Genomic DNA, 16,073 nt, shown 5'->3' with positions numbered 1-16,073 from the left:
ATCATTGCTTTGCTGCTGCTTACACATGGGTGGGGGAGTTGGGGTGGCTTTGGGGGTTCTAACATTTAACTGTCATTCATTCTTTGGGTGCACTCCTCTGTTTTCATGGATGGTTATCAGAATCAGAATCAGACTTTAATCACCAAGTACCTATGCACATACAAGGAATGCACATCCTTCATGGATGGTTATGAAGGATTTCAGGATGTATATTGTATACATTTCTCTGACATTAAATGTACCTCTGAAACCTTTGAACGTTGTCTTCATTTATTTAAAGGGTGCCTGTTTAAAATGGTGCATTGTGCTAATTTGGACCGTCCGTACTGAAAATATAAAATAATTCAGAAAAAAGAATTTCTGATGCCTCTGCATAACATCCTTGCCCTTTTGTAAGGTCTTTCTTTGTTTGAATTTACATTAGGACCTTTCATGATGCTGCTGAAGAAAATAAACTGACTATTAAAAAGCAAATGCCAATCAGAAGTATTACAATATTCATGCACAGATGATGCAGAATGCACTAATTTTATGCTCCGTGACCTATTGCTGACTCCATTTGTTGGGTATGTGACTAGTTAGTGAAGTGGAAAATCATACTCTACTCTTAATGGTCTGAAGTGGGACCCTGGAGATGTACTGTGCCTCAGATGAATAAGGGAACATCGTATCTATTATCCTCTCCTCCACCACCATTTTGCTTCCGTGTCTTATAAGTGTCAATAAACAAAGAGTACGTCATTGTAACACAATCTTTGCCGTTGTAAAAGTAATATGTTGTTACATTTGTTTTAAATAAGCGGAATTAATCTGCAGTTAAAAATAATCTCACAGGATTGACAGATGCGTCAGTAATACAGTCTCACCCCAGGCATTTTAATCACAGGCCTCCTCTGGAGCATGAGATTGAAAAGAAATAACATGATTTTCATGTTAAATTCCAGCATTGCTCTTCTTATGGTGCATTTGATTCATTTTATATCAAGTATGTTACAGCATTATAAATATTAGGCAATATTTGTATTACGATTTATACTAAAATATTTTAATTAAAGAATTTCATAATTGACTAAGAAGAATGTGCCACATTTAAGATCCGTGCAAAGGCAGTTGCCAATTTCAAGTTAATTAGCCCAGAAATTCTAGTGCATCCATTTTGGTCACCACACACAAAATGCCGGAGGAACTCAGCAGGCCAGGCAGCATCTGTGGAAAAAAGTACATTGGCGTTTCGGGGGTTTCACATGCATCATGTTGTTTGCGTAATTCCTTGACCTACCCAATGAAGCACAAATTCTGCATCATCAACAACTGGGCCAGCTTTCTCAGACTGATGACAAGAGAATGACATTCCAATCAAAGAACAACGATAATGTTAAAACAAATTTGCCTTATCAGCATTGCAGTACAAAACTCAGAACCTATCCTCCTAGTCCAGGCTCACCATCAGTGCAGCACAGGTACAACACTACACTATAGAAAAGATTCCCTTAGACTTTGATATATATCAATTTATTCTTAGGGATTGTTGATTATGGAGGTAAGGCATTAGTGAGGTTCCCAAAACACAGTGGTCAGGTATCAGCAGGTAACTCAGCAGTGCAAGCTTTGCACTGAAATTTAAGCAACAATCTTCAAGCTACTGGGATCTTTCTACTAAACGAATGGAAGTTGCAGCCAAGAAGGGCATTGGAGAATGCTAGAAGTACCTGGAGAGGCTATTTAAGAAAAGTGTCCAAAGGAAGCCTGCTCCTTGGGCATGGGACAAATTAAGGTTATTAGCATGAAATACTGGCTCTGCAAGGAGATGAATGCAAGTCTCCGTATTCTTGAACTTCAGCTATCCTGCAATTCATGTCCCCTCTGCTCCCCTAGGCTGATAGGAAAATAGAATGAAGTCTCCTTTCTTTGAGTATAAAAGTTGATAGACCTCTTAATACTGCAGTTAAGAAACAAACTGTTGGGTAAAAGGTAGATATCTGGGATAATTATTGATGTTATGAAGCTGAAAATTATTCCCACCTTCACAGATTTTAATCTCACCTTGGCATCTGGGGTGGTATTATGTCAGAATTATAGTTAATATGGATTAAGCAAGGTAACAATACATGATCTCAAGTTCCTTCTCTCTTCTCAGAGTTACCATTCCTTACTGTTACAAGCACTGTCTAAAGGAAATGTTTCTGATTAGAATTGAATAATGATGTCAAACAAACTAACTTTTAGTAATTTGCTCTGACCAAGAGGAAACATATCACTGGTAAACTGGTAATGAGAACGGTTGCTAAAGTCAAACAAAAGCAGTTAGGCACACAACAGAGACACAATGATCATTGAAACAAAAATTATTCATAAAAACTAACCACAATGTATTCAATGTAGCAACATAAAAGAAAATTAATTGCAATCTTAAAAATTTTCACAGCTATTGAGGTAGCTTTGACCAATAGCTACTTTTTAATATAAGAAAATTCCACGCATTTTGAAAGGACTCAAGATTAAGATTATACCAGATTTACGTAATTTTTATTGCGACAATTCCTGTCTAAAATGAACATCAAGATACATTTGGTTTCCTTTTCAGGAAAGAGAATTCAAACTACCTTTTGTCTGCATTAATACCATTAAGATTAAATGCTTCATTTAACTCTCAATAGCCCACTCAATAGATTTCTGTCTGGAAATAATGAAGCAACTGATTAAATCTTCCTTGCTTCCAGAAGATAAGACCTATACTGCAATATTGCAAACATCTGATGCCAACAGCTCCTGAACAGAAGTGGAAAGTAAACAAGACACAGTTATCCATTTCAAAACAATTGTATTTTGGTTCAAAGTGACAAGACATTAATATGTAGATCATGTTTGTGGAACATACCTTTAAGGAAATTAAGCTATTGTAATTTATAGGTCTTTCATCTTTAAATAGAAGACCATTTGATGTAGTACATATACAGAAATACTGCAACAATTAGGCCAGGCTGGAGTTTCGGATCAGACCACTACCTGCCTTCCAAAAGAACAAAGGATTTCACAACACTACTTTGAAATGTCCAGGATGTTACTCGTGATGATCAGGATAACAATCCTCTCTTAATCATCACAAGATTGATTTCTTTTGATTGTAGGATCAGGTAGTGCTATGTTTAATTAGCAGGGATTTTATATGTTGCAATTTTACATTTTGATGGAGATGCCTTGTATGTGAAATACTTCGTGATAGCTTGAGGTTGAAGGTCATTCTGAAAATGCACACCATCACCATTCACAATTGTATAACTTAGGAGCAATCTGCATGGCTTATCACTGTTGTTTTTTTTACATGAAATAATGTACTTATAACTGACCAGTGGTGTAGTGGCACCTGCGTCAGACTTCGAGGTGAATGGTTCCGGGTTCGATTCCGGACGGCTCCTTGCACGCTCTCCATCCGTACTGGGTTGAGTGTCGAACTAGCAATGGCATCATAAAAAACAGTCAAAGTGCTAAGGAAACTTCAAATTTTGCTGTCTGATGCACTACAAGGTGTGTGTGGAGAGAAACAACAACAATGTACTTAAACAACTGTGAAGAGAATTCTCATTATCCTTCCTTAGTACCAAACAAAATTAAGGTCAGAATGACACACACAAAATGCTGGTGGAACACAGCAGGCCAGGCAGCATCTATAGGAAGAAGCACTGTCGACATTTCGGGCCGAGACCCTTCGTCAGGACTAACTGAAAGGAGAGATGCTAAGAGATACTAAGGTCAGAATGAATGAATTTTAAAATATAAAACATTAATGGAAGATAATGACCAAATATTCATAAAAACTGAACATGCCAGAGTCAAAATCTTGGATGCTGATTGTGTATGTTGAAGAAGGTTACATTTCCTTAGAAATAATTGCAATTACGTATAAATGCTACATACTTGCGGTAATCTTGAATGTGGTTTTATACTTGAAGGATTTTAGTTAATCATAAATGATGGCTCTGTAATATTTTGATTTAAACAAGGGTCACAAAGTCTGGTTTCAGCAAAGCTGTAATAAATTGAGCAAAAGGTCCAATATAAACAAGGAAAAGGTATGTCAAATTTGCCATATAGTTCATATTTCATCATTCTTTATCATATTTTAGTAACTTCCATCATAATGAAAAGATGTAAATTACGAAACTTCATTAATTGTCGCTGTCAGTTGCTGGGTATAGTTGTTCACCAGTTCAGAATAATTGGATTTGGTGTTTTGGAAATTTATTATCTTATTTAATAAAAAATCATTATTGGAATATCTTGGACAAAAATACTGTATGCTACACAATCGCCATTTTTCAGAACATTTCTAATATTCTTTCTGATTAACTAAGTGGGTGAAAGCAATGCACATTTGTATGGTCCTCAATATCGGCAATTTTGTCTCGCTATCTGCTTTCATTTTGTCTTTTGTATTATAATCATTAGAGAAAAATGATCAATCTGTTCCATCATTTGCTGCATTCATTTCCATTAATCAGAGTGCCTGAATGAACCAGGCAAGCAAATCTACAATTTTGCCTTGTTTTTCCTTTTCTTTCACACATTGTGGAAATGTTCTTCCCTCTCTTTGAATCTCAGCAGGGTAATAAAGCTAATGCTGTACTGTTAATAGCTTCTAGCAAAAATGCAATGTTCAATCAAGCAGTAATCATAGCTGCACCAGGCTCTTTGTTTGCTTTCAGGCACGGCTGCTGCAATGATTACCATCATTTTCTGCAAAAGCCGATGTCTGTCTGTGCCCTGGAAACTGGCACTCGTTTTTATTTATATTATGAAAAGGGAACTTTACCGCAAGTCCGGTCATTATCTGTCACGCACTTTAGAAAAGTGACCTTTTTCTGCATAGGTCCTGGCGCACTTTAGATTGGCGCTGCAAAGAGATAAGTGCCTCCTTAATGACAAATTTTCGGATACATTTTAAAACAGCTCTTTTCATTATGATGCAGCTGCAGTTGATTAAACAAGTTAAAAATCCTCCTGAGTGGCCAAGTAAACAGTGGCAATTTACATCAATTTTACTTTGATTATAGCTACCCTGTCAAAAACTGGACATAATTTGCTCTTTAAAATGCTAAGCTAAAACTGCCAGTTTAAAAATAATGTGCTAGAAGGTGCTGAAGTGTTGCAACTGTTTCCGTGTGATTTCCCCCAGCAGTATAAGTTGTGTGGGAACGGGGCAGCTGTACGAATGACCTCTTGGCAAATGGACCCGCTTTTTAAATGCCTGTTATGAACTGTGCAAATGACAGCTTTCAAGGCAGAGACATAATATTTACTTCAGGCAGAAAAGGTTCACATATTCTCCAGATATCAAGATCAGACCTGGATAAATTAAATTTTGATTCCTTTAGGAACAGTTCGATTTGAAAGGTCATCATTACAGACCTTTTCCCTAAAACAAATTGAAGTACAAGTTTCATATTTGTAGTTAGAACACAGGTAAAAAATTCCAAAATAACCATTTCCAAGTCATTACAATTTATTTGAGTTGCCCAAAGCCATTGGCATTTCAATATTCCCCATAGGGAACAGCTACTGATAAGTGAGAGTGAGCGTCTGAAATTGGCGGCATTTGTGATTAATGTACATGCTTCACTATCAGATGTTAGTTCGACTCAAATGCAGTTTTGTGGATTTGCTCTATGGGATTTGCCACGTTCAGGGACAAAAATGATAGATGTACTTATTGGACAATGGGTCCAAAGGCCACAGATGCATTAGCAATTTAGATATGATGCCTTAGACCCATTCAGCAATGCTACTTACAAAATCATAGCTAAGGCTGATTCAAAGCAGAAATTGTAACTTTCTCTTTCTTTGGAGTGTGTTGTCATTTTTGTTAACATGCCAGATCACAAACCTTTTTTTTTAAAGCTACTATGAGGCAAACATGATGCAGACATTATTTTCTTCCCTCATCAATTTTCTTTTACATTTCCTGGGTCAAAAAAACCTCAGTACTGGACTGTGCTTCCAGATGTGCAAGTTGGTTCTGCTGATCCACCTAAACTTTGTTTCTGTCAAGAACTAACAGTGTAGGTCAGCATGGAACTGGCTATGTTACACATCACAGCAAAGTACATTTCTGTCAAGAGTTCCATGTGAATGTCCATTTCCAATACCAATATAAAACAGAATTCCAAGTTAATTTGACCCTCTCTGCTTGTAGTAAAAGCAATGAAGCAGTACTGGCCCTTCTGCATAACTTCATGGCTGTCAGGGATGGCTACTCGAAACTGACCCTTTAAGTAATACTTTACCATGCCTCATTCACCAGTCCTGCTATTTTCAAAATTCAAAGTTCAAAGTAAAACTTATTATCAGAGTACATACATGTCAGCACATACAACCCTGGGATTCGTCCTCTGCAGGCACTCTTATCCTTTCTACCGTGACTGGTTTCTAGCATTAACCCAATTTGGTATCTGCTAACAGGTCTAGAGTACAATCTGAATGTTCATTCTTCACATAAACGTCCATGTAGTAAGTATTTGGTGATTCAAATGAAGGGGGGGGGGGGGGGAAGATGCAAAAGGACAAGAAGCCTAATTCCAATTCTAAAGCAACGCACACAAAACGCTGGAAGAACTCAACAGGTCAAGTAGCAGCCATGGAGGGAAATGAGCAGTCAATATTTTGGGCTGCGACCCTTTATCAGGGATGGAAGGGAAGGGTTCAGAAGTCAGAATATAAAAGGGACGGGGTGGTACACAAGTCTGGCAGGAAATAAGTGAGTGTATATGAGGGGAAGAAGGTATATGGGTGGGGAAGAGAGGTGAAAGGGAATGATGTGAGAAGCTAGGAGGTGAGAGGTGAAAGACCCCTTCCTTTTTGTTTTCCCTCATTCTGGTGACTCTATCACCCTTTCTCTTGCCCTTGCCTGCCCTTACAACCCACTGATCACCTCCCTCTGGTTCCCCACCTTCTTTTCTCATTTATGTTCTACTGTCCTGTCCAATCAGATTCCTTCTTTTTCAGCTCTTTATCTCTTCCACCTATTATTTTCTTCCATAGCTGATGCTTGGCCTGCTGAGTTTCTCCAGCATTTAGTGTGTGTTGCTCAAGAGTTCCAACATGAAAAGAATCTCATCTGTCTCTTTTTTAAGATTCAATTCTTTTACTGCGTGGGGTAGTGTATTTCTGCAAGTAACAGGAGAAACAAGTCATCCTGGTGTGGTCCTTTTTTAGACATGTGAATTAATGAATTTCCAGCAGCATCCAGTAGATAGTAATCCAGGAAATAACAAAAGGGTCATTTTTCACCCCGTTTTTACTGCTGTTGATCTTGATTAAAGACAGAAACCTGATTTAAGGGCAATAAACAGAAGAGTTAAAGTGTACTGTGCTCCAAAATTTATTATTGGAATCAGTGCTCGGAGAGACATATATATGAGAGATTTACATATGTTGGTTAAAAGGGTTAACATTTATAGATGAGTTTAAAAATCAAGTTTGGTTAACTATGATTACATTAAAATAACAAATTAGACCGGGATTAATAGGAGCAACGGAACATTTAACATAGAGGAATGTGAAGTGATGAATTTTAAGATTTTTAAGGTTACCGTTAGCATTATTTGTCACATGTACATTGAAATATACATGAAATGTGTTATCTGTGATAAATCAAATCAGCAAGGATTGTGCTGGGCAGCCCGCTATGTTGCCAATGTTACGGGCACCGGCATAGATTGCCCACAACTCACTAACCCTAATCACATGTCTTTGGAATTTGGGAGGAATCCACAGCACGTAGAGGAAGTGCAGATGGAGAACATACAAACTCCTTATAGACAGTGAAAGGAATCAAGCCCTGATTTAGAGTCAGCACTGTAAAGTGATTGCCCTATGTTACGTAACCTCGTAACCAGGTAACTTACCAGCAAAGATAGCGGGATCAGCTGAGTCGGATGCTACTATTTTCAAACGTTTTATTCAAAAAGGGGCACAAACGTATGGTTAATACAAAACATTCAGATCATATACATCATCAAAACTCAATCTAAAACACCGGTGTAATAATAATCAATCAGAAATAAGCTCTATAGTTGTCTAGGGGATAATACTGAGTCCAATTGAAATATAAAGAGTCACTCAGAAGGCTGCAGGCTTTTCCCTTTTGGGAACCGCTGGGGTTTCACGTTGTGGAGAGAGAGAGATGGTTGAGAAAGGATAAACACTTGCCCGTTGTCTTTACAGAGCTAATCCTTGGAATCAGGGGAGCAGGCTTCCCCGTTGTTAGTTAAAAGCGGTCTTCCGTTGGTTCTAGCCACAGATTCAAAATTTGGAATCTAACGCACGTGGCTTCCTTCAAAATGGCTTCCCGCTCCCACGGGAATCGGTATCGTGCTTCCTTGGTGTCTCCTTGGTGCGTCTGAGGGTTGTCCCCCCCTGAGACCCTCCTTTATACTTCTTCACGGGATCGCAGGTGTCAATCAGGTTGGAGGTGATGCGATCTCTCTCTCAACCAGCCCACTTTGCTCGAGGGCTTTTCACGTGGTCTCCATGAGACAATAGTCAATGTCGCCTTTATTCTGCTTCTCGGGAGAACGTGGTCTTCCGCACGTCTCTCTCTCTCTCCCATTTTCCTGTGTCTATTCAGCACGTCTCTCCCCCTCTTGGGTCAGTTGACCCCCCCCCCCCCCCTTGACTAGGGCTCTTGCGATTCTCACAAAGGAGGGGGCCGAGGTCATAACACCTAACAGTTACGGTACTGAGGAAGAAAGATGAACAAGCAAGAGAATAAATATCCACCAAATTGGTTTTTAAAAAGGAGCTTTGGAAGGAGCAAAGAGGTTCAGATCCACATCCATTAATACTGAGAGGCTGAAATTGCAAAGCTTCTTCAAACAACATACTTTTGTTGCTGCTACCAAGTTGAAATAGGCAACTAAAGCAGGAACCGAATGTTATTAGTGGATTTAGATTTAAATGTGGCAGCCATGGGGAAATACAGACATCAGAGCTATTTCAACGTTGGAGTACACCCATAAAAATCTGCATTGTCACTTTAAAACTGCTTTTTGACTGTGATACCAATACAAGCCAGAAAACTAATCTTAGTTCTACAGAAATAATATCATGTCCCCACTTGTCCAGACTCAGCTGATTTCTGATCAACTTGATCCATAAGCACACCTTCTTGCCCTGCAGCTCTGAGTCAAAATCAGATTCAAGAAATCCTACTAATGTGCTTTGTGGGGGTCATCAGCTGAGATAGAGGTCAAATTTTAGTCAGAGCTCAAATCATTGTCTTGATAACATGCACAATTCCAGTTTCTATTGAAGTTAATTATGAAATATTTTGATATAAATATTAAAGCTTTTTCTGATTTCACAGTGGTCAGAGAAGAACAATATGGAGATTTGACTCTGCGGTATATCCTCGTTCAAAAAAAAAAGCAGAATAACTCCCTGGAAACCAGGCTGATTGTTAGACCTGGCTCTCTGTTGGACCAGGGTAATCTGTTGCGAGAGCTGGAAAAAGCACTCCTGCCTCAGCTGAGCATCAGTAATGCTTGTAGAGAACTGCCTGCCAGGATCAAAGATGAAACAGAGATTAGATCTGAGGAATGTAATCACACTGAAAGATTGAAATAAGCAGGACTACCTTCAAGGAGTGAAATTGTTCATGATATCCCCTTCTTGCCTTTGTTATAGAAAGAAGTGGGTTGGTTTAAGAAGAATTTGGATCAATACTGTAACCATAAGCATTCTTACATTTCACTTTATTGTTCCTAGGCATTAAAATCCCCTGCTTTATTCCATTAAGTACAGATACGGCTTATGACAGAAGGAAATGATTGAATGCTGTTTTATCAATGATATTCACAGTGCACTCAGACTGTCACTCTTCGGGGGGGGGGGGTCGGGGGTGTTATTTCTCCCTTCTCCTACTGCGATTCAGGTGCAATAGAAGACAGCTTGCCAAGGAAAGGAGGTCTAAAGTGAGCTGCATTACTCTGAGAGAGCCCTCATCGTAAAAAGCTGCTCCAGCAGATGAAAGGATGGCATTGTGGAAAATGAAACTAAACTAAACCCTTCTCTTCCGTGCATCACAAAGGATCGTTTTAAATGCTGCTTACTATAAAAACAAGGAAATGTGTTTCCAGAGGAGCCAGTGTAACCTACAGAATATAACATGCGAGGAAATTTATGTTCCGTGGTGAACAAAGATTATATCCCTGTTATAAGCTGAGCCTAGAATCATAGTTAGATAAGTCTCCCTAATTGGCATACTCAGTCAATATACGTAAGGAGAAATAATTGCTTTGAGTTGAGTTTCTGAAACTGAATTGGGTTTCACTTTTGGAAAATTATTTTACTCTGCAAATACATCAGTTATTTTTTTAAAGAACCCCAACACCTAAAAGAATAAAGGAATTGATCCTAAAATGGCTGCTGCAAGGCCTATTATTTGAGAACTGTTATAAATAACCCAAGCAAAGCCATCCCCATCGCTAAGCACACTTACAAGGAGTGCTGCCCACAAGAGAGCACCATTCATTTTTAAGAGCCCACATCATCCAGACCACACTATCTTCTTGTTTCTACCACTGGACAGGACACAGGAACCTTAAGTCTCTCAGCTCCAGATTTCGGAAGAGTTATTAACCTACAACCATTAGGCTCCTGAACGTGTGTGGATAACTTCAGTCTGAACTGATTCCACAACATAAAGAAGCACTTTCAAGGACTCTACAACTCATGCTCCCAATATTTTAATTAGCTCAATTTGTCTTCTTTTACACATTAGTTATTTGTCAGTCTTTGTTTATGTATAGTTTATCAAATAATCTATTATATTTCTTTATTTTCCTGTAAATTCCTGCAGGTAATAGGACAGCACAGTAGTGTGGTGGTTAGCATTGTCTGTAAGAATGTTGCCTGGATTGGGGAGCATGCCTTATAAGAATAGGTTGAGTGAACTCGTCCTTTTCTCCTTGGAGCGATGGAGGATGAGAGGTGATCTGACGGAGGTGTATAAGATGATGAGAGGCATTGATCGTGTGGATAGTCAGAGGCTTTTTTCCAGAGCTGAAATGGCTAGCATGAAAGGGCACAGTTTTAAAGTGCTGGGAAGTAGGTACAGAGGAGATGTCAGGGGTAAGTTTTTTTTACGCAGAGAGTGGTGAGTGCATGGAATGGACTGCCGGCAACGGTGGTGGAGCAAGATACGATAGTGTCTTTTAAGAGACTCCTGGACAGATATATGGAGCTCAGAAGAATAGAGGGCTATGGGTAACCCTAGGTAATTTCTCAGGTAAGGACATGTTCAGCACAGCTTTGTGGGCCGAAGGGCTGTAGATTTTCTATGTTTCTATGCTTCTGTGAATAGGCTGTGGTTAGAGACTTTTCTTGGCCAGACAATATGGAGAATCTTCTGAAGGTTCATGTATGATCAGTCTGCTCATGCCAAGTTATTAGTATTCAGTCAGAAAAGTGCCAAAAATGCCCACACTGGGCTCTCTATCTTTGGCCTAGGGAAGAGAGTTATGCCTCTGGTTGCCCTGATAATGAATACAAATATGGAAGGACTATCATGAATTAGCACCAGCATGAATTGAGATGTCACCATAAAGCATATCATTCAATTATGTTACCAAAAGAGAGATTATTGAAAAACTTTTTTGGCAATAAATAGTTCAGGGAAGTTCATTTGAAACTTCACAGAAATTATGAAAACATCTGAAAAATTACCACTGACATACTTGGATTTCAAAGATTCAAAGTACATTTATTATCAAAGTATGTATTCAGTATACAACCCTAAGATTCATCTTCCTGAAGACAGCCACGAAACAAAAAAACACCACAGAGCCTGTTCAAAGAAAATATTAAAAACCCAACATGCAAAAAAGAACAAATCACACCAACAGCAAAAAGCAAATGAATAACCATAGAACATTAAATATCAAAATGTAGGGGATCTGAAGATCTCTCACTTAAAATTGGTGCATTTATTTTCTTTCCTCAAATAATTAAACTCTTTGTGTCAGATATTTTGCTTAGGGAACCCATTCTGGTAAAGTTTGGAGCCTCACATTCTGAATACTTGTCATTACTGGGACTCTGCCTCCTGGCTATGGACATGTAAGACACAGATGCTTCTTGTCCACCTTTAATCTCTCCCTTTTCCAATTTAAACTTCGAAATTTCAATTTTATTCAGTCAGATCAGTTATAATTATGGCTACTCTCAGAAGCGCCAAAAGAAATCCGGACTCAGGCAATGGAAAGTCCAAAAAAACCGAAAAATTCTCAGAGGAACCCCCTGGGTAAAGAGACTAGAATCTCTAATCAGCAATATCAGCATTGAGATAACTCAACTAAAAGAGAAATTTGAAGGAAAAGTCGACTCTTGGAGCCTTGATCTTAAAGAAGTTAGTCGAGATACTGTGGACCTTTCTTCTAGTTTGGAAAAAGCTGAACAACGGATCGTTGACCTCGAAGCTCGATCATGTCGGAACAATATTCGAATTGTCGGATTAAAAGAGAAATCAGAATCGGCCGACAAACTGGATTATTTCACAAAAATGTTTCAGTCTTTATTTCCGGAGGTTTGTTTACAGCCTTCAGATATCAAAATGGCTCACAGAATCAGCACTTTAAAATCTTTGGATCAAGGTAAAAACAGACAAATTGTTGTGCGTTTTCTCTGTTTTAGAGACAAAGACCGTATTATTAAGCTTGCAAGAAAAAAAAGACTTTTTCACTATCAGAATTCAGACATTCACTTTTTTGAAGATTTTCCATACGAAATTGTTAAGAAGCATGGCAAATTTGCAACTGCTATGAAATCAGCGTATGAAAAAAAGCTCTTCCCACTGCTCCAATATTCAGCGAAATTAAAGCTCTTTGTTAAAAAGTCTGGCTTTCATATTTTTGCTGATCCAGTCAAAGCACTGAGTTTTATTAATTCTTTACCCAATGCATCCGATGACGAATTTGAAGCTTGAATGATTTATAATGTCCTGATTGTCCCGTGGTGTAAAGAGTGATGAGATTGGAAGATTTGATGGTTACAGAATTCTTTACCTTAAAATACATTTTTATCTCTGAAAAAGACTGGTTTGGATGGCTTCAATTTCTGCAGACACAGAGGGAGAACTGTGGAAGACTATAAAAAGTTTGAACTATTTAGAATTTTTTTTGCAGCATTTAAATGAATTAATCATTTTTTTGTATTGTATGCTTTTGTAAAAATCTTTTAAAGTAATTATTTGGATTTCTTTGTGTTTCAAAGATAGACCGGACAATTTAAAGATGGCGATTGTTTTTCTTCTGTGCAAATATTTCAAGAATTGTTTTGGATGTGTTTTTCTTTCCTTATCTAATGTTATGAAGGTAACTTTCAATTGAAGGTCGTTTTGTTTTACAAGAAAAACACTTTCCTTCCAAGTTAATTATATTGAGATACTTGTCGACTGTAATGAGATTTATGTTCAGTAGAGGGAGACAGATTTTTTTTTTTCTCTTTTTTTACTTAGGTAGGCGGAGTTTGTATCTGCACTGCATCTATGCTTTCTTAGGGCTTGCGTCGATTGATATGGACTTGTTTCTGGGCTTTGTAGTTTGGGTGGGATTTTTTTTCTTTTTTTTCCTCCATTATGGAAACCCGGAGCATACGTCAATTATTTTTATTGTTGTTCATCTCCGCCATTTTCGACTACCCTATCCTGACATGCATCTAGCTATTGTTTTTAGATACAAAGTTCCATGATGATATCTAAACAGCTAAATATTTTAACTTGGAATGTTCGCGGTTGGAATCATCCTATTAAGCGTAAAACATTTTTAAAGTTATTAACCGATTCCAGCCTGAAATAATCTTTGCTCAAGAGAGGCATATCAGGTTATGTGATAAAAATCGATTTTTTAAATATTGGGAGGGTCCTCAGTTTCACGCAAATTCCCATAGTAAAACTAGAGGTGTTTCTATTTTTATTGATTCCAATATTCCTTTTAATCAGGAGGATAATATAGCTGATATTAATGGTAGATTTTTGATTGTTAAAGGAATAATTTGTAATAGGAAAATGGTTTTGGTTAATATTTATGGACCAAATGTTGATGATCCCTCATTTTTTAAAACTGTTTTTGCTCTATTACCCGATTTAAATGAATATATGTTATTAATGGGTGGTGATCTTAATACTTGTCTAAGTTCTTTAATGGATAAGTCATCATCAACTCCCTAATCATTCTGCATCACTTATTAATTCCTTTTTAATTAATTACGGTTTAATTGAGATCTGGAGGCATATGCACCCTAATGATAGAGAATACTCCTTTTTCTCACATGTTCGAGAATCGACTATTTTATAGTTGACCCTCGACTTTTACTCAATGCTCAGAAATGTAAGTGTGATGCGATTGCTATTTCTGATCATGTTCCTTTAAACTTAATATTTGAACTGAAAGATGTTGTTTCTACCGGACCATTTTGGCATTTTCCAGAACATTTATTACAAATTTCAGAATTTGTTGAGTTTATCGAAGCTCAGATAAAAGAGTTTTTTCTCTTTAATAATATAGGAAATGTCTCTAAGTTAGTAATTTGGGATACATTAAAAGCTTATCTACGTGGTCAAATGATTTCATATATAGCTAAACTGAAAAAACAAACAAGATTGAAATTAGGTAAAATCTCTAAACAAATTAAAGAATTAGATAACATCAATGCAATCTCTCCAAATGTTGTTTCATTTAAAAGAAGAGTAGAATTACAATCGCAGTATAATTTATTACTAACATATCCTATTGAAGGATATTTGCTTAAATTGAAAAGTCAATTTTATATCTTTGGGGATAAAAATAATAAACCCTTAGCTTCTCAATTAAGAGCAGCTAGAGCTAAAAGACAAGTCTTAAAGATTCGTAAAAATAATGGAGATATGGTAAGTAATCATGAGGACATTAATAATACTTTTCAAGATTTTTACTCTGATTTTTATAGATCTCAATTTCCTGCAGATTCCTCTAAAATGAAGGCTTTTCTACATAAGATTAAATTTCCACAAATTTCTCTTGAAGATCATCAGATGCTTGATGCTCCACTTACCGAGCATGAAATTCAGAAAGCTATTTTATCAATGCAATCAGGTAAAGCTCCTGGATTTGATAGTTATTCAGTGGGATTTTACAAAAATTTGAAAGGTTACTTTCTCTGTATCTTTTGGAAATATTTCATGAATCCTTTGAGAAGTGTAATTTACCTTCTTTTTATGAAGCATCTATTTCCTTAATTCTTAAGAAAGATAAAGATCCTGTTGAATGCTCATCATATAGACCTATTTCACTATTAAATGCGGAAGCAAAAATTCTCTCTAAAATAATGGCTAATCGCCTGGAAAATATTTTATATAAAATCATTTCTATGGATCAAACAGGTTTTATTAAAGGCCGTTATTCTTTCTCTAACGTTCGGAGATTGATGAACATTATATATTCATCATTATCTAAACAACCTCAATGTATTATCTCTCTCAATGCAGAAAAGGCATTTGATAGAGTTGAGTGGCCATATTTGTTTAAAGTATTAGAAAAATTTGGTTTTGGTAATAATTTTGATAGATGGATTCAAATGATTTATAAGAATCCTATTGCCACGGTTATTACTAATAATTGAAGGTCTTCTTTTTTCTCACTTTCTCGTGGCACTAGACAAGGATGTCCATTAAGTCCTTTATTATTTAATCTTGTATTGGAGCCTTTAGCTATAACATTACGTGAAGCTAAAAATATTCATGGTATCTCTATGAATGGAACCATACATAAGATTTCTCTTTATGCAGATGATCTTTTGGTTTTTATTTCAAATCTTGAGGAATCAATTCCTAATCTTTTGGAAACACTTAAAGATTTTGGTAAATTTTCAGGATATAAACCTAACTTGAATAAAAGTGAATTGTTTCCATTGTTATGAGTGCTGAACAGACCTGATGGAAATGGGGTGCAGAGTTAGCCATTCCTCCCCCCCTTTGAGAACTATGAACTATTACTATTGCTATGCTGCTAATGAGAGAGAGAGAGATGAAGCACAGAAGCAGG

This window comes from Hemitrygon akajei, chromosome 11, assembly GCF_048418815.1.
Source record: "Hemitrygon akajei chromosome 11, sHemAka1.3, whole genome shotgun sequence".
NCBI lineage: Eukaryota > Metazoa > Chordata > Chondrichthyes > Myliobatiformes > Dasyatidae > Hemitrygon > Hemitrygon akajei.
Note: the sequence above shows the minus strand (reverse complement) of the source record.